The following is a 19999-nucleotide window of genomic DNA, read 5'->3' as shown; positions in this document are numbered from 1 at the left end:
CCTAGCTGCCTTAGCACAGTAGGTAAGATATCCCTAGGACTGAATGCAAGAATCACGGAATCTTAGATTAAGAATGAATTTTATAGGTAAGATAATCCAATTTCATATTTCATAGTGAGTCTTCCTCTGACCACCTCTTAAAATCGATCATATTTGCCTTTTGTATTGTCATTTCTAGTAATCAGAAATCACTACTTCAAAAAGTGTTTGGACAAGTTATTTTGATTGTTAGAAAATTCTCCCCTTTCTTGACCCAAATCTATTTTCCTCTAACCTCAATTCTGCTGCCCTCTAGAGTCACTCATAGGATGACTCTACAAATATTTTAAGATAATTTTTTTTATTATCTTCTCTTCCTCCTCCAGTTTTTTTTGGTCCAATTTCAATATCCCCCGGTTGGGGGCAGCTAGGTGGCATAGTGGATAAAGCAGCGGCCCTGGAGTCAGAAGTACCTGGGTTCAAATCTGGCCCCAGACACTTAATAATTACCTAGCTGTGTGGCCTTGGGCAAGCCACTTAACCCCGTTTGCCTTGCAAAAACATAAAAAAAAATATCCCCAGGTCTCTCATCTCTCATTCAATGTCTATTTTCTTTTTTTAAATTTCTTTCTTTCTTTGTTTTTCCAACAATTTTTAATGGTAGTTTTCAACAATCATTTTTTTTATATCTTTCTACCTCTATTCTTTTCCTCTGCCTCCCCCCGACAGAAAGCAATGTAATATAAGCTCTATCTGTATAATCATATTAAACATAGATCCATAATATGTCTACTTTCTTTTTTTCACATCTATTATTATTTACTTATTTATTTGTTATTATTTCCTTCAATTTTCTTCTTTCTTCAATACTTTTCCTGTTTCCTGTGACTCATTAACAATTACTGGCAATAATTTAGTCATTAAATTAATTGTTTAATCTCATCTCTCAAATTTTTCAGGATTCTGTAGGGTTAAAGCCAAAAGACCTGAACACACACAAATATTTTCCAGGAATTGAAGTGAAAAATTAATATTGGACATATTTATCTGCTGGAATAATCTGTCAAAAGAAGTTAAATTTCAAAAATTCTCTGGTCTTAAACAAAATTAAGAAGACTATTCCTTTAGGAATGTGAATGAAAATGAATCTTGAAGATAGTAATGGAAACCAAAACCAAGAGACTCAAGGAAAGCCTAGCAATAAGAAGTTAACTCTGCAAAGGGAGTAGGTTAGAACTGAGAAGGACCCAGAAATTATCAGTCAAAACATCCTATTAACTTGTGTGACCCACTATGAATCTCAGTTGGCTCATCTGTAAAATTAGTGGGTTAGTCTAGGTAAACTCTAGAGGTTCCATTCTAAAACTATGTTTATAAGAAATGATTGAATATCAGAAGTCAATCAGCAGTTATGAGTCAGAGAGGAGAAAATTACATGAAATCAAGACACTGGGTTAGACACCATATAAGTAGTTATGCTTGATAGTTGATCATCATCATTAATGCCAAAAGTGATCTGAACTTTTATTATCCCTTTATTGGGATAGTTCAATGTTTAGTTTGCAGAATATGGGAAGGATGGCAATACTGAGCCCTTTCCTAAAATATGTTAAGCAAAGAAAAAGTGGACAAAACAGAAGCAAGATCATGTAAATGTGTCAGAAATAGGAACTATATAAAATTTGTGGAAAATAGGAAATCCTTGAGAAGAACAAAATGAGAAATGAACCTGTCATCAATATCAGCTAACTGTTCATAATTAATTTTATCTCATTTTTATCATTTATATTGTTGTTGAGTTATTTTAGTAGAGTTCAACACTTTGTGATTCTATTTGTGGTTTTCTTAACTAGAATTCTGGAGTGGTTTGCCATTTCCTTCTCCAATCCATTTTATAGATAAGACAAATAGTATTAAATAACTTGCCCAGGGTCACAAAGCTAAGTAGGTGGTTGAGGCTAGATTTGAACTCATGAAGATGAGACTTCTTGATTCCAAGCTAGCTACTTTATTCATTGCACAACCTAGCTTGTATTAACAGAGATAAAATACTTGAGAAGATAAAAAATTGTAAACATGCCAAGTTCTCATTCTGACTAGTTCCTCAAGTGAGAGCAAAGAAATATAGTTCTGGATCTATAACAAATAGGGTTTGAATGTGAATCCAAATTTATTATTTTCATCAAAGATATCAAGATTGGCAGACTAGCAGATATAGAAGGATTATGAAAGTTTCATGATTTATATCAGAATTCAGATCACTTCTTTGACTTGTAACAGCTTGCCAATTTTGAGGATGTTCAAATTCTTTGCTCTGTTAATGTCTACAAATACTTTATTCTGCTTAAACTTTAAAACCTGCCTATATAACATTCCAACTGAAGAGAAGCAACAGTTATGACAGGCATCTTAGTTTATGATTTGGAAACGGAAAAAAGAGATTTTGAAGAGTTGGGTTTCTGGGTAGATTGAGAATGCCTAACTCAAGAGCATGCCAAATTGGCTAAGTTATATAAACGAGTTGACAGAAAGAAATTGAAGTGATTATGGCACGTTTGGAAAGAATTTTTGATTGCTTCTACCTAGTAAGTTAGCCTTCATTAGATTTCCGTGAAAGGGTAACACATAATATGTAAGAATTGATTTTCTTACTTCTGGCCAAGATGGAAGAGAGAAGACAGGCACAGTTCTAAAGTCTCCTGATCTTTCCCCATCTATCATATGAAACAAACCTCTTAACAGAAATCCGACCCAAAAAACCCAGAAAGAAAAGCCAGGACAAAGAACATCTGCCTCGGGATTTGTCTCCCTCAGCAGAATTGGACAGTGATTTTGGGCGCAGAGGGTGGATCAGCCCCAGATCAGCCAGATTAGCAGCTGAATTGGAGTTGAGAGTCTGAGGGCCCAAGAGCAGGACCTGCTGGATCAGCAGTGGGGCTAGACGGCGGGGGCTTGAGTCAACTAGGGAGCAGAGGCGCACTGACACTCTGGAGCTTGCCAACAGGGCTAGGGGGAGAGTTCCAGTGCAGGATAGCTATGGACACACCGTCCCTGGGCTCCTCTGGTCTGAGGAACTCTGAGTCCATGCCTCCATTGCAGCTGAGGCCTCTTCCCCGAACAAACAATTGCAGGCTACTTCGGCCTCAGGCACAGGTATGTGAGCAGAAAAACCAGACCAGCTGACAATAGAGAGAGGAATGACCTCAAGCTAGAGTAAAGCCCACCATTGATTGAAGGCTAAAGGATTCATTAGCTCCAACTCCTCCCTTCAAGCTAAGGTAGAAGGCCTTAATCAAGTTCACAGACACTCCAGGGAAAGCAACCAGCACCTCCTATTGGCCAGCCAGAGAAATTGCACTCAGTGAGTAAAGCCTCTATTGATCTCAAGCCCCTGTGAACCAGCTCCTTCCCAACTCAAGGTCTTCGCAAAAATTAAGAAGGGTCAGTGGAAAGGAGGATCCATAGAAAAATTCTTGGAAGGGGAAGACCCTAACTCAGAGAGACCTAGAACCTCTGAGGAGAATACGACCTGATCTTCAGCACAGAAAAACTTCCTTGAAGAAATAAGGAAGGAGCTTAAAAATCAACTGGAAAATTTGGGAGAGACAATTAATACCTTTCAACAAGAAAACAAATCCTTAAAAAATACAATTGGACAAATACAAAATGAGAATAAATCTCTCATATCATCAATTGGACAAATACAAAATGAGAATAATTCTCTGCAATCCTCAGTTGGGCAAATGCAAAATGAGAATAATTTTCTCAAAACCTCAATTGGTCAAATGGAAAACTCTTTCAAAAGTAGAATGGACCAACTGGAAAAGGAGTTGCAAAAGGTTAGTGAAGAAAACTCTTCTCTAAAAAAGGAATGGAGTCTGTAGAAACTAATGACTCCATGAGACAGCAAGAGCCAGTAAAACAAAAACCCAAAAATAGAAAAAATAGAAGCAAATGTAAAATACCTCATCAGCAAAACCACTGACCTTGAGAATAGGTTGAGAAGGGGCAACCTGAAAATTATTGGACTTCCTGAAAATATTGAAGAGAAAAAAAAGCCTGGACTTAATATTACAGGATATAGTGATGGAAAACTGCCCTGATATCATGGAATTGGAGGGCAAAGTAGTTATTGAAAGAGTACATTGATCCCCATGAGAAAAAGATCCTAAAATGAAAACACCAAGGAATGTTGTGGGCAAACTCCAGAACTATCAGATAAAAGAGAAAATCCTGCAAGCAGCCAGAAAGAAACAATTTAAATACCAAGAAGCCACAGTAAGGATTATGCAGGACCTGGCTGCATCAACATTAAGGGATCGAAGGGCCTGGAACGAGACATTCCAAAGAGCAAGGGAGCTTGGAATGCAGCCAAGAATCCACTATCCCACAAAGCTGAGCCTTCTCTTCCAGGAAAAAAGATGGACATTTAACGAAATGGAAGAATTCCAAAAATTCATGATGAAAAGACCAGAGCTAAATAGAAAATTTGGACATCAAGCAGGAAGTTCAAGAGACACATGAAAAGGTATTAAAAAGGGGGGGGGCAGTAAAAAAATACTGCTATCCAATAAGTTGAAACTGGCTATATTCCAGCATGGGGAAAAAGGTTCTCATAAATGTTGATAATTGTAACTCTAACAGAGAGGATATACCTAGCCAGAAGTGATGGACATTCATGACCTATCCATGAGACTGCTATCCAATGGGTTGTAACTGGCTTTAACCCCACTTGGGAGAAAGATACTAATAACTCTCAAGAATTTTAACTCTATTAGACAGAATGTACTTAGCTAGAAGTGACAGATACTCAGAATTTTCTATGACTCAGATAGAATGATCTAAAAAACACTACCTCCTTAAAAAGAGGGACAGGTAGGAGACCGAAGGAGGTAGGGGATTGAATGGGATAAATCTCATTACACTAAGAGGTACAAAATACCTATGGTAATAGAGGGAAAGAAGGGAGGAGATGAGAAACACCTGAATCTTCTCATCAGACGTGGTGTAAACTCAATTTACACATACTTAGTTAACTTAAAGAACATCTAACCTTTCAAGGATTAAAAGGGGAAAAGGGGAGGAGGGGGATGGAGAAAGGGAGGGGGAGTGAGGAAAAAAGGGGAATTAACAAAAGGAAGGGAAGGGAAAAGCAGAAAAAAGGGAAAGGGGAGGGTGTGATATAGGAGGGCAAACACACTGAAGGGGGTGGTATTCACAAACAAAATACTGGGGAATACAGATAAAGGGGGAAGGGGGAAAATACAAACAGAGGGGAAGAAAGCATGGAGGGCAATAAAGAATTAGTAATCATAACATTGAATGTGAACGGGATGAACTCTTCCTTAAAACGTAAGCAAATAGCAGAGTGGATTAAAAACCAGAATCCAACAATATGCTACTTACAAGAAACTCATTTGAAGCAGAGTGATACATATAGAGTAAAGGTAAAAAGTTGGAGCAAAATATATTTTGCTTCAACTGAAGTAAAAAAGCAGGGGTAGCAATCCTTATCTCAGACAAAGCAGCAGCAAAAAATAGATAGCATTAAAAGAGATAAGGAAACTTTATCCTCCTAAAAGGTACCATAGACAATAAAGCTATTTCAATATTGAACATATATGCACCCAATGGGACAGCATCTAAATTCTTAGAGGAGAAGCTGAAAGAACTACAGGAAGACATAGACAGTAAAACTCTACTAGTGGGAGGCATCAACCTTCAGCTCTCAGATCTAGATAAATTGAATCATAAAATAAACAAGAAAGAAGTTAAGGAGGTAAATAAATTGTTAGAAAAACTAGATATGGTAGACTTATGGAGGAAATTGAATGGGGATAGAAAGGAATATACCTTTTTCTCTGCAGTACATGGAACTTATACAAAAATTGACTATGTACTAGGACATAAAAACCTAATGATCAACTGCAGAAAGGCAGAAAAAGTGAATCCATCTTTCTCAGATCACAATGCAATAAGAGTCATATGCAATATTGGACCAAGGAGATATAGACCCAGAACCAATTGGAAACTGAATAACCTCATTTTAAAGAATGAGTGGGGGGGGCTAGGTGGCGCAGTGAATAGAGCACCGGCCTTGGAGTCAGGAGGACCTGTGTTCAAAATCCGACCTCAGACACTTAATAATTACCTGGCCGTGTGGCCTTGGGCAAGCCACTTAACCCTATTGCCTTGAAAAAAATCTAAAAAGAAAAAAAAAAGAATGAGTGGACCAAAAAGCAAATTATAGAAAGAATTAACCATTTTATCCTAGATAATGATAATAATAAAACAACATACCAAAACCTATGGAATTCACTCAAAGTGGCTCTCAGGAGATATATTATAGCTTTAAATTCTTACATGAATAAATTAGAGAAAGAGGAAATCAATGAACTAAACATAACTAAAAAAATTAGAGAAAGAACAAATTAAAAATACCCAATTAAATACCAAATTAGAAATTCTAAGAATTAAAGGAGAAATTAACAAAAGCAAAAGAAAAAAACTATTGAATTAATAAATAAAGCCAAAAGTTGGTATTATGAAAAAACCAATAAAATTGATAAACCCATGATCATTGGATTAAAAAAAAAAGAAGAAAACCAAATTGCTAGTATCATCAATGAAAAAGGTGAATTCACCACCAATGAGGAGGAAATTAAAGTAATAATTTGAAATTATTTTGCCCAACTCTATGCTAATAAATTTGATAATCTAAGTGAAATGGATGAATATTTACAAAAATATAAATTGCCCAGGTTAAATGAAGAGGAGATTAAATACCTAAGCAACCCTATCTCAGAAAAAGAAATTTAGCATGCCATCATTGAACTCCCCAAGAAAAAATCTCCAGGGCCTGATGGATTCACAAGTGAATTCTACCAAACATTTAAGGAACAATTGGTTCCAATTCTATATAAACTCTTTGGAAAAATAGGGAAAGATGGAACTCTGCCTAACTATTTCTATGAAACCAATATGGTGTTGTTACCTAAACCAGGAAGAGTGAAAACAGAAAGAAAATGATAGACCTATCTCCCTGATGAATATAGATGCAAAAATCTTTTTTTTAAAGTTTTTGTAAGGTAAATGGGGTTAAGTGGATTGCCCAAAGCCACAGAGCTAGGTAATTATTAAGTGTCTGAGACCGGATTTGAACCCAGGTACTCCTAACTCCAGGGCTGATGCTTTATTTACTATGCCACCTACCTGCCCCTAGATGCAAAAATCTTAAACAAAATCTTAGCAAAACGATTACAACAAGTTATTACTAGGATAATACATTATGATCAAGTAGGATTTGCCCCAGGAATGCAGGGTTGGTTCAATATTAGGATAACTGTTAGTATACTCAATCATATCAACAACAAACCTATCAGAAATCATATGATCATATCAACAGATGCTGAAAAAGCTTTTGACAAAATACAGCATCCATTCCTACTAAAAACACTAGAGCGTGTAGGAATAGGGGTCAAGCAAGGGTTCAATACTGTATTAGAAATGTTAGCTTCAGCAATTAGAGAGAAAAAGAAATTGAAGGAATTAGAATTGGGAAGGAAGAGACAAAACTCTCACTCTTTGCAGATGACATGATGGTCAACCTAGATCATCCCAAGAAATAATCCAAAAAACTACTGGAAACAATTAGCAATTTTAGCAAAGTTGCAGGTTATAAAATAAACCCTCATAAATCCTCAGCTTTTCTATATATATCTAGCAAAATACAGCAGGAAGAGCTAGAAAGAGAAATCCCATTCAAAGTAACCTCAGACAATATAAAATACCTGGGAGTCTATTTGCCAAGAGAGACTCAGAAACTTTTTGAAAACAATCATAAAACACTTTTCACACAAATTAAATCAGATTTAAACAACTGGGCAAATATCAACTGCTCATGGATAGGTAGAGCTAATATAATAAAAATGACAATTCTACCAAAACTAAACTACCTTTTAGTGCCCTACCAATCAAAATTCCAAAAATTACTTTAATGAGTTAGAAAAAATTGTAAGTAAATTCATATGGAGAAATAAAAAGTCAAGAATTGCCAGGAGCTTAATGAAAGAAAGTGCAAAAAAAGGTGGCTTAGCCCTACCTGATCTAATATTATAAAGCATCAGTCATTAAAGCTGTTTGGTATTGGCTAAGAAATAGAGTGGTGGACCAACGGAATGGACTAGGTGCAAAAGCAGGAGACAATCATAGTAATCTGGTGGTTTAATAAACTCAAAGAGTCCAGCTACTGGGATAAAAACTCCCCTCTTTGATAAAAACTGCTGGATTAATTGGAAGTTAGCATGGGAGAAACTTAGATTAGACCAACACCTAACACCCTTTACCAAGATAAGATCCAAATGGTTATAGGACTTAGACATAAAAAACAATCCTATAAGCAAATTAGAAGATCAAGGACTAGTTTACCTGTCAGATCTATGGAAAGGGGAGCAGTTTATGACTAAGGAAGAGTTGGAGAACATCACCAAAAACCAATTAGATGATTTTGATTACATTAAATTAAAAAGCTTTTGCAAAGATAAAACCACTGTAACCAAGATCAAAAGAAATGTAGTAAATTGGGAAACAATCTTTACACCTAATGATTCTGAAAATGACTCATTTCTAAAATGTACAAAGAACTGAGTCATATTTTTAAAATGAAAAGCCATTCCCCAATTGACAAATGGTCAAAGGATATGCAAAGGCAATTTACAGATAAGGAGATCAAAGCAATCCATAGCCATATGAAAAATTGCTCTAAATCATTAATTATTAGAGAAATGCAAATTAAAGTTAATCTGAGGTACCACCTCACACCTCTCAGATTGGCCAATATGACCAGAGAGGATGATGATCATTGTTGGAAGGGTTGTGGGAAATCTGGGACTCTATTACACTGTTGGTGGAGCTGTGAACTCATCCAACCTTTCTGGAGAGCTATTTGGAACTGTGCCCAAAGGGCAACAAGGATGTGCATGCCCTTTGACCCAGCAATACCACTGCTGGGTCTATGCCCAGAGGAGATGATGAAGGAGGGTAGAAACATCATTTGTACAAGAATATTTACAGCAGTCCTGTTTGTGGTGGCAAAGAGTTGGAAATCAAGTAAATGTCCTTCAGTTGGGGAATGGCTTGGCAAGCTGTAGTATGTGTACATCATGGAGCACTGTTGTTCTATTGGAAACCAGGAGGGACGGGATTTCAGGGAAGCCTGGAGGGATTTTCATGAACTGATGCTGAGTGAGATGAGCAGAACCAGGAAAACACTGTATACCCTGGCAGCAACATGGGGGTGATGTTTGGTAAAACAATAGGGAACAATTTTGGGCTGTCTGCAAAGGAAGGTGCCATCTGTATCCAGATAAAGAGCCGTGGAGTTTGAACAAAGTTCAAGGACTATTCCCTTTAATTTAGGAAAAAAAACCCAGATATCTTATTGTCTGATCTTGTTACTTCTTAGACTTCTTGTCTCTTCCTTGAGGATATGATTTCTCATTGCACTCAGTTCGGATCAATGTACAGCATGGAAACAAAGCAGAGACTGACAGATTGCTTTCCTTGGGGGGTGGGGTGGGGTGAGGGAAGTAAGATTGCGGGGAAAATTGTAAAACTCAAATAATATCTTTAATAAAAAATCCAATTAAAATAAATAAATAAAAGAATTGATTTTCTTGTTTTTGTACTTGATATTACCTAACAGGATCCATTCAGTGTCTCATCTGAACTTTGGTCCCATATCTCTAATCAGTAACCATCTATTGGATGTCCTGTAAGTATCGCAAACTCAACATGTCCAAAATAGAACTCGTTATATTTTAAACATATTTGTATCTTTGTCATGTTATGAAAGATGAATCAGAACAAAAGGAATAAAGAAAAGTATGAGGGGAAAAAAATAAAATATAAAACAAATTGAAGAGATTGAAAAATAGTATGCTTTGGTCTCCATTCAGGTTCATAGTTCTTTCTCTGCATGTGGATATTTTCTATCACAATTCTTTTAGAATTATCTTTGCATTGTACTAGAATTCATTTTCTTCCAAACCCTCTTCCAGACTTCCCAAGGAGTTATCCTTAACTCCTTCCTCATTCTTCACCACTCTCCACTTCACATCCAATCAGTTCCCAAGTCTCACCAACTGCCTCCATATCTCCTCTTCTTTACACTTCTCTCTACTGAACTAGTCATCTACTTTGGCTCATGCCTATAACACCCCTAGCCTAGACTATAGCAATACCCTCTTTTTTTTTTAGGTTTTTGCTAGGCAATGAGGTTAAGTGGCTTGCCCAAGGCCACACAGCTAGGTAATTATTAAGTGTCTGAGGCCAGATTTGAACTCAGGTACTCCTGACACCAGGGCCAGCTAGTTGCCCCTAGCAATACCCTCTTTTTTTTGTAAAAGTTATTTTAATTCAGATATGGAAAATACCATGGAGGTAAACCACATTAGACAAAATTTTTACTAAATGAACAAGGTCAACACCTTTCCAATCCCAAACATGTCCATGAAGCTGGAAGCAGCAAATGTCTTCATCCAAGAGTATTCAGCCACCAACAATGATGTTATTAATAGGGATATGGATCAATTTGACAAAAAATACCCAATGAATTCCATTATAGCAAACCCTATTGCTGTTGCCATAGCGATCTTCTAGAATTCTTTTCTATCTGCCTTGGTACATCTTTTGACAAGCCGAATTGAGTCCTTCACAAACTGCCGACTAGGCTCGACAAATTGCATTACCTAATCCATGACTATCTGTTTAATCAGGTTGACTGTACTCATCTGCACAAGCAACACTGCGGAGTGAAGTGGCCTAGCCCAACAATACCCTCTTAACTGATGTTTTTTGTACTTCAAATCTTTAGCTTTTTAAATTTGTCTTTCATATAACTGTCAAAGTGATAGTCCTAAAGCACAGGACTTTTTTCTAGTCATTCTTCTGCTCATTAAACTCCAGTGGCTCCCTATTATTTCTAGAATCAAATAAAAATACTTTCATTATCATTTAGTTCAACCAACCATTCCAGATTTATTATATAGTATTTCATTTTCTGATAAGTAGAAACTACTATATAATATATAATTGGAAAACAAATAAAATATTTATATAACAACAAAAATTTCTAGAACATTTCCTTTTTCTGTGAATCATACATTACACACCAACTCCCATTTCCATCCCTTTTCATGGGGTTCCACCACCACACCTCTGCCTTTTAGAGTAATTATTTCCTTCAAAACTCAGTTCAACAAATTATGAATGTTATGGAGTACTATTGTTCTATAAGAAACAATGAATGATCAGACTTTAGAGAAGCATGGAAAGAATTACACAAACTGAGTCTGATTAAAGGGAGCAGAACCAAGAGAACACTGTAAACATTAAAAACAGCATTGTGAGTTGACCAACTATGATGCATGAAGCTCCTCTTAGAGAAGTTCAAAGATCTAGAAAAACCCGAGGAGATCTGTTATAGACAATGTCCTCCACATCCAGAGGGGAAAAAACCCCCAAAAAACACAGAATCTGAATGGATGCTATGTTCATTTTTTAAAAATTTCTCTTATGTTTTTCTTTACTATTCCATGGTTTTCTTTCTTTTCCCTTAGTCTTAATTCCTCATACACAAAATGACTAAAATGTAAACAAGTTAATCACAAATATACATAAACAACTTTTACCAGACATATGCTGCTTAGAGGAGAGGGATGGGAAGAGAAAGAAAACTGTGTAATTTATAAATATGTCAGTGGATGAATGTTGAAAAACTTTCATAGCATATAATTGGAAAAATCAAATAAAATATCAAAAAAAATTTTAAAAAACTCAGTTCCAGTGCTACTTTCTGCACAAGGCCTCTCCTCATTCCAGCAGCTAATTATTTTTCATTCAAAATATTATCTTATCTTTATTTTTATAGATTATTATCTATGTGTCTGTGTTCTCTCCCCATTCTATTGTAAGCACCTTGAGAGTAGATTGTTTTGCTTTTATCTTTGAATATCCAGTACCTTGCATGGTGCCTGCTGCATAGTAGTTGCTGAATAAACCCTTGTTGATTGACTAAACTGCATAGCAGCTTTTTGAGAAGGGTGGTAGAATATCCTCATTTTACAGATGAGAAAATTGAGGTTCAGAGGTTAAATATCTCAGAATTAAAGACCAGATCTGTTCTGACTCTCCTCCACTGCCATCACAAGGTCTCCTTTTTCATACTGGTCCTTCCTTGACTGCTTGTTTTGAATTTTGATGTTTGCTCAATAGCTTCATTAAATCAGACCCATCTGCTCCTATCCATTCCTGTTTTCTTTGTCATTTTACATTCTCCGACACTTGCTTCAGTTCTACAACCTTGTGCAGAATGCTTCCCTTCCTGACACTCTCCTTCTATTTCTTAAATTTCATTCATTCATTTAATATGTCAAACTTTAAAAATGTGTAATAAAATGAATTTTCCATGGCTATTGTGGAGCAAAAGGAGAGGATGGCTCATAAAACTGTGGATCTCTATTATGTAAAGCTTACTTTTCTTTTAAAACTTATAATAACTTCATTATGTAAATTTCAAAATTATTTTAACTGACCTCTGATTCTTTCCAGGCTTCCTCTTGTCCTCATTACCATCCCCTTCCCCTGAAGTCTGTTAACCTGTTTAGATCTGGTAGTGAAGGTTGAGGGGAATCTAATCCCCTATTCAGTGGATCTGGAAAATTCAGAACAAGGTTCACACTTTTGAATAAAACCTTGGGTCAGTTGCTATAAAGTCAAAAAAAGTTTGACTCCACAACCTATTTCATAATTCTTACTAAAACCGTATATAGTTTGATCCAGAAATATTGCTACTGGGTTTGTATCCCATAGAAATCAAATATAAGGGGAAAGAACCTATTTCTACAAAAATATTTATAGCAACTATTTTTGTGATGGTTAAGAACTAGAAATTGAGGGGATGCCTATCAGTTAAGGAATGGCTGAATAATTTGTGGTATATGATTGTGATGGAAAACCATTATGATATTAAAAAATGATCAACAGGCTGATTTTAGGAAAACCTGGAAAAGCTTATATGTACTGATACAAAGTGAAGTGAGCAAAATCAGAACATTACAGTTACAGCAACATTGTACAAAGATTGTACAACATTGTACTATGAATGACTTGGCTATTCTTAGCAATGATCTAAGACAATTCCAAAGGACTTACGTTGAAAAATGCTATCTTCCTCTAGAAGAAAAAAAAACTGATGCCATCTGAATATAGACTGAAGTATACAATTTTTACTTTATTTCTTTGAGTTTTTTTTGCACAAAGTGACTAGTATGGAAATATGTCTTACATGACTGTGTGTATATAGCCTATATCAAAATGCTTACTGTCTTAGGGGAGAGGTAGACAAAAAAAGGAAAGAAAAAATTTGTAAGTCAAATAATATTTTTAAATGAATGTTAAATTGTATCACATAGTAGTGTTCTATGTGAAGATACTTGCACACAACTTCCTTTTGTAGGAGCTCAGATTTATTTCAAGCCCAGTCTGTGTCCACAAATTGCCAGTAATCTCTTTTGAACTTGCTTTTCCTGGGTTTTAGGTTATTTGAAATTAGTAGCAAGCATCATCACTGGATATCCCACTGGATGGGACATTGTAAATATGGTGTTCTCTGCATTTTGTTTAAATTCAGAAAATAAAAAAGAGAAAGAACTGATATAGATGTAAAAGCATTATACAAAATGTCATGATAGGGTGGGATGTTGCCTTAAATATGTGGGAGGTTATATTGGAAGGGGTACACAAAAAAGTCTGAGTGACAAGTAAAATAAAGATGAATTCCCCCCTCCCATAAAGAATGTTAAATTTGTCTTTATTTGGGGGAAAAATACAATATTTTTAATTAAAAAATGCTTACCAGCCATGGCAATAGGGGCCAGTTACAAACTCCGAGCCTTACTTGGTTCCCTAGTCTGTGAAATAAAAAAAATGTGATAATGGTTAGTTATTGCCTTTCATATGTGAAGAAAACCAGAATGACATCAATATGATGGGGTCAATGTACAGGTGTCTGATCCATGTGATCTGATTGTGGTTGAGCAGATCAATACAAGCTCATAAGGCTCTATAGCAAGTCAGGCACAAAAAATTTCCATGAACATTTGGAGTGGAGATATCTCTAAATTTGCACAGTTCACATTCTTTTTGAGCTATCATAATTCTGTTTTGCGTATTAGATTTTTCAATTTAAATAATTTTTACATCAATTTGGTTGTTGACCTTGATGCCATTTTTGAACTATAATATTGTTGAAAACAACAACCTTGCATAGGAGGAAGGACACAGAATTGCTTCATTCCATTGAGAAAGTATAAAAGCATTGTCCATTATCCAGAACTTGGTCAAACATGCCATCTGACTCAGTTTCAATCACTGTAAAATGGGAATAACAATTTATTGTAAAGTGCTTAGCAGAGGGTTTGGCATAATATGTGGTATATAAAAGCTTCTTTCCTTCCCTCTTTTCTGTAGCACTTCCCTCTCAGGGATGCTATGGGACACAAATCTGGCAATGTGCATCAAATGCTCCATAAAAGTCACAGCTGTTTGATTGTTTTATTTCCATTTCTGTGATTTCATGAGTGTAGGGAGCTCCTGGTAAAGAATTTTCTCCACCAATACACCTTTGGTGTAACTTAAAGTCCTGGAGGGAGTTGTTGAGAACAATCAAGAGGTTGCCCACATTCAAATAGCCAGTATGTGTTAGAGGTTGGATTTTTACCCAGTTCTTGACTCTGAGACCATTTCTCTTATGGACTGCAATACTTATTAGTTTTAGATCTCTTATGTTTGGAGATTTATCCTAGTCAAAGTTGTGAAGTACTACAAATTTGTCCTCAAGGCCTTCCTTCATGGATACTACCTGTTCACACTTTTTCCCTCCCAGTTCCCAATACTTCCATACTATCTTTGATTGTGTGGGACCCTTTACTGTGGCACTTCTTATATGGATAATGCCCTGAGACTCTAATTCCTTCTTTTCGTTGCCATCTATTAGAATTTACTGAGAGTCAATAATAAGAAAGAAATGGATTTGGAATTCTTAACCTTGGTTTTAAAACTTAAGTGTGGAACTATTCTCAGGTTTATTTGGTTTTTTTCCCCCTTGGGGTGGTTAAGGTATTTCTCATCTTTCAGGCTTGTAATCAAAATGTTCATGCAAAAGTGAACAATTATTACCTGTTCTTGGGCAGTAGATAGAGGGCCTGACCTAAAGTTAGGAAGATTTATGTTCCTGAGTTCAAAACTGGTTTCACATTCTAGGCAAGTGACACTGGGAAGTAGTTTAATCCTGTTTGCCTCAGTTTTCTCTCTCTCTTTTTTAAATGAGCTGGAGAAGGTAATGAAAAACTACTCCACTCCTTTTTGCCAAGAAAATCACAAATGGGGCAATAAAGAGTTTGACACAACTGAAAAATGAATCAACAACAACATATTTCTAACCTTCCCATCTTTTTATATTTTACCAAGAGTACCAAAGTAGAAAGCAGAGCCAGAAGGCTGTAACCAATTTGTATATGAATTTGCTTCATGGATTGCCAATATTAAAGACTTCATCACCATGAATTCTTCATTTCTATCTTAGCTAGACTACTCCTAAAAAAGCAGTCACAATATGTTGCCAGGATTGTATTCAGCCTTTACAAGTTAAACCTGTTGGAGCTCATGGATTCTCTATTGCTCTGCTTTCAAGATCCCAGGATAACCTTCAGACTTGCCAGAGAAGGGCTTTGTGGAGCACTGAACAACAAAATCAAAACAGTCAAAGTTTCCTTGCCAGGTTTTGGTAGGTTTTTCCTCCAGTATTCTCATGTCTATTTTGAGTATAGAATAAGACAAAATGGAGCAGGAACAGGGAATGTCCAACCATGTAAAGCCCATGAAAACAGATGGAGTTCAAAATTCCATAAATCTAAAAGCTTTTTAGGGGTGAATTAATTGAATGTTTGACTAAATATGGTAGGCTAATTTTTAAGTTGAAAATTTTGCATGGCCTGGAAATGATATTATAAATATCCAAATGGCCCTTAACAGAAAAAAGGTTCCTCACTCCTGAAATAGAGGAACAAGATCAAGAACCTCAAGGGAAATTCTAGGAGTAGGAGGCAAGAAGAAAGGGGCTTGGCATTGCTGTACAGTTGTTTTTAACCTTGTCTAATTCTTCATGAGCTCACATGAGATTTTCATGGCAAAGATATTGTTATAATTTGCCATTTCCTTTTTCAGCTTATTTTATAGATGAGGAAATAGAGACAAATGGGGTTAAGTGATTTGCCCAAGGTCATACAACTAGTAAGAATCTGAGATCATCTTCCTGACTCCAGACCTGAGTGCTCTATCCACTGTGCCACCTAGCTTCCTCATGTAACAGTCTAGTTTTTAATAAATCCTAACTGTACAGACTTATGGGGAAATAATCCTTTAATAAGCATTTCTGATGACAAAAATGAAAAACAGCTTGATGGAAAATAGATTTAGACTTATTATTTATATAGACCTATCAAACCCAAAATAGGTTTAGATATTATATTATAAGAATAAATTCCAAATGTATAAATGGTCTAAGTTTTCAAAAAGACAAACTATTTACAATTTGGAGAACACAAAGTAATAGAGGTATGATTTGAAAGCAGACTCAAAATACAAGAAAAAGCTGATCCTAGCTTTTGTAAAAATTGAATAAAATTTATACAGCTAAAATCTGAAGAAAAGACATAGAGAAAAATGTTTCCACTAAACATCTCTAATTAAGATCTGACATCAACAAATAAGTTGTCCCCTGGAGCCAAACGCATAAATTGCAAAAACTCTTCAAATATTTGAACAGATGTAATTCCTTATTTTAGGAATCCTTCCATGAATTTCTAACATGAGTATCATGGCTCTCCATGAGTCTTCTCTTCTCCAAGTTAAATATTCCCTATTCTTTCAACATTTCTCTTAAGGAACAGACCAGAAGTCCTTCTCCATCTTAGCTGCTCTCCTTTGATGCTCTCTAGATTATCAAGGTTGGTCCTTTCTAAAGGATTAGTATCCAAAGCTGAACATGGTTTAATCAGGGAAGATTCTAGGAAACAATCACTTCCTTATTCATGAAAGTTCTTTCCCTCTTTTGATGTAGCTTAAGGTGGAATGAGCTTTGGGGACTGCCAGTATACAGTTGTTTGAACCTTAGAAAAGATAAATGTCATGACCAAAATATTGTTAATGAGTAGTAGATGTAGGAGTTAAATCCTGGTCTTATGATTCCTGTTCCAGTACTCCATCAACTAGACCATGACACCTGTCAGCTGAGTCATACCCTATGAAAAGTTAGCATATCACTTTTTTGTTCTAAGAGTTTTTTTAAAAAATATCCAAACCTGGGGGTAGACAATTAAATGAAAATGCAATAAAGAGACCACAGAATTCTCTGGCTAAACTTTGAAATATTCTTGCCTTTTGCCAAAATAACTTCATTGGGTGTTGAGTTCATCTGTCCACCAGGGGATTCATTAAGCTCAGGAGAGAAAAGAAACATGTGTACGAGTGTACAGGTTGGGGTGCTAGCAGGACATCTAGCAGAGCCGTTTATTGAAAGTATCAAAGGCTTCTTTATAGCAGAAAACCACAGAATCAGCATACAGGATAAAATCAATGATGTAACTCTAATTTGGGCAGGATGCACCTTGCAGGATGTAACCTAGGTCAAGAAGTTCAGAAACAAGGCTATCAATAAGTGAGGCCACGAATGACACAGTTGTGTTATCAAATTAGAGTTCCATGGAAAGCCTTCAGGTTGAAGGTCACCAGAGCTTAGGTTTTTAGTCATAACTGACCTTCTAACCCAAACTTGCTCAAGTAGCCATCAACAATTGGGATTTTTTTTTTGTGAGCATTTTTGGATCACAGAAACAGTGAATTTCAGAACTAAAGGGAATTTCATAGATTTTCTAATTGAACCCACTTTTAGTTAGGATTGAGGAACTGAGGCAGAGCAAGTCCAGTGAGGTACTTAAAGAGCCCAGTGAGTTAAGTCAGTTGTGAAAGCACACAGTAGTTTCTTTGCAACAGAAAAAATTTCTTAAAAGGTACAGAGATATTTCTCCTATTCAGTTTTCCAAATAAATCTTCTTTGGCAAAGAAGAGGTGAAGTGTATTAAACTAAAATCCATTTGACTCTGCTATCTACTAAATTCCAATTGAAGCAGTATTTGAAATCCATATGAACTAGTTTGTTTTTCAAATTTTGTTTCCCTCTCTCAAGTGAACTTTAGTGTGTGAAAGGAAGGAGAGAAAGAATATTTACTAGTTTTTCCACATACAGATTGATTTTTAATAAAAAAAAACCACCAAAAATCCTGACAAGAAATTGTTGTGGGGTAGCTTCAACACTAATTTACATAAAAATTTCATCAGCTAATTCAGATGAGACCTTTGAATCTTAAGGAAGAATCAAGAGATTTCTCTCTTCAGTTACCTCTCTAATTAAAAAAAACCATACAAAGTAATCAATGTAAGGGTTGGAGAGTAGGGACAAATCAGGTACTCCAATAAATTCTTTTTTTATACTAATTCACTGTTGGTGGAACTATATAGACTGTTCCAATCATTTTGGAGAACAATCTGGAATTACATCCCAAGAGTTTATCAAAATGCTTATAACCTTTGACCCAATAATACCAGGACTTGATTCCAAAGATGATTAGGGAAAAAAATAAAATAACCTATATGTTTTAATATATTTATAGCTTTGTGGTGGCAAAGACCTGGAAATTGCAGAGATGCCCATCAATTGGGGAATGGTTGAAGAAATTGTGGTATGTGATTATGATGGAATACTACTGTATTGCAAGAAATGATGAGCTCCTTGATTTCAGAAAAACATGGAAAGACTTGCATGAAAAACTGAAGAGCAAAATGAACATAACCAAAGAACATTGTAAATATTAACAGCAGTTGTTTTAAGAATAATCTTGGACAACAAAGAAATTTAGAGTATTATAAATATCCAAATTAACTACAAAATTTATATGAGGGAAGAGGCTATCTGCATCCAGAAAAAGAACTGACAAATAGTCCAATAAATTCTATTCCCATTACAAATCATGGGATTAGATCAGGAACTGGAAGGATTCTTGGAGATCATTCATTTTCTATCCTTTCAGCCAATTCAGTATTCTCTTATAGAACAAGTAGCTTCCCTCTGAAGGCATCCCTTAAGAGAGAACTCATTATTTCACAAGGCAGCACATTCCAGTTTTAAATAACTGTTAGGAAGGTTTTCTTATATTACTATAAAACTTATGGTTGTAATGGCCAATTCTGGTTTTTTCCTTTGGAGATCCACAAAATAAATCTAATTCCTGTTCCTAAAAATAGTTCTTCAAGTTTTGGAAGATAAGAGTTGTGTCCACTCCCATCCCACCCATCAAATCCCTGCCAAAAGCAAATAAACCCAAACAAAACCATAGTTCACTTCCCCAGACTAAACATTCTGAGTTCCTTCCTTCAGTGTTTTTTCCTCCAAAATGGTCCCCATTTCAACTTTTTTCACCATTCTAGTGACCTTCCTTTAACATTAAAGTCTGTCAATGCCCCTTTTCAAATATGGAACCTAAAATTGAATATGGTACTCCAGATGAAAGCTCACTGACACAGAGCTTGACTTGGATACTTGCTTCTATTAACTCTGAGTTTGTGGTAGCAGTCACATTTATCATACTTGATCTATATTGAACTTTTAAAAAACCTAGGATGATTTCCCCCAAAGGAATTGCCTGGGAGCCAAGTTTCTAACATCAAACAAAGTTAATTTTTTGAACCTTAGTATGGGACTTTATGGTTATTCCTTTGAAATTTATCTTATTAGTTTCAGCACCTCTTTCCAGCCTGTTGAAATATATTTTTTAATCTTAATTCTTTCATCAAGTGAATACACTTAACTTTTTCTCTCATTCTCTTAATCCAAGGCACTGAAATG

The 19999-nt window shown here is 35.7% G+C and overlaps 1 pseudogene; it reads right to left on the bottom strand.

Annotated features, from left to right (window-relative positions):
* Positions 1–10453: 10453 nt before the first annotated feature.
* Positions 10454–10736, bottom strand: LOC141502088 (protein transport protein Sec61 subunit gamma pseudogene; annotated as a pseudogene).
* Positions 10737–19999: the final 9263 nt, after the last annotated feature.

The sequence above is a fragment of the Macrotis lagotis genome, chromosome X (genome assembly GCF_037893015.1).
Source record: "Macrotis lagotis isolate mMagLag1 chromosome X, bilby.v1.9.chrom.fasta, whole genome shotgun sequence".
Lineage (NCBI taxonomy): Eukaryota > Metazoa > Chordata > Mammalia > Peramelemorphia > Peramelidae > Macrotis > Macrotis lagotis.
The sequence above is the reverse complement of the archived record's forward strand: the minus strand, read 5'-3'. Positions and strand labels throughout refer to the sequence as shown.